Below are 628 nucleotides of genomic sequence, written 5' to 3'. Positions count from 1 at the left end.
TCTTACTGAAACAAATTTTAAAAACAGAAAAAGAGTGGGTTGAGATGTAACTCAATGGCAAAGTATATGCTGATGTGTAAGGTGCTGAGTTAAATCCTAAGCACCATAAAAACAAAGAAGAAGACACAAAAAGCAACCTTGCATGGTGTTCAAGTAAGTTTTTCAACAGGATATGCAGGACACACAAATTTTCTTTTTTAAAAAATATATGGAATTTATGTGTCATCCTTGTTCAGGGGCCATGCTGATAGTATCTGTATCGTTCCAATTTTAGTATATGTGCTGCCGAAGCGAGCACACAAAGTTTCTAATTTACATCATTTGCATGCATGGGAATGGCGAGGGTCCTGATTCTGAATCTGAAATCTACATCAGGTTATTTTCCTGTTAGCGTTCGTACTGGAGGTTCAGATCCAGGCTCGGTGATACATTTGATGAAGGAAGGCGAACAACGCCTACCCTGGTGGCAACAAGAGAGTTAAAGCAATTAAACTGGATTTCCCCCCCCTTTCCAGAGTCCAACATTTGTTTCTCCAAGTACAGTGAGTTACAGAGATAGAACATAATGTACCAATAATGAAAATAACTCTGTGAACAGCATGGGAGTAAGTTGGGGCTACTTCCACCC

The 628-nt window shown here is 39.5% G+C and overlaps 1 pseudogene; it reads right to left on the bottom strand.

Moving 5' to 3' along the window:
- Positions 1–200: 200 nt before the first annotated feature.
- LOC115066996 lies at positions 201–298 on the bottom strand (annotated as a pseudogene).
- Positions 299–628: the final 330 nt, after the last annotated feature.

The sequence above is a fragment of the Nannospalax galili genome, unplaced genomic scaffold (assembly GCF_000622305.1).
Source record: "Nannospalax galili isolate Female #2095 unplaced genomic scaffold, S.galili_v1.0 scaffold543, whole genome shotgun sequence".
In the NCBI taxonomy this organism is placed as follows: domain Eukaryota; kingdom Metazoa; phylum Chordata; class Mammalia; order Rodentia; family Spalacidae; genus Nannospalax; species Nannospalax galili.
This window is presented reverse-complemented; position numbering and strand designations above follow the sequence as displayed.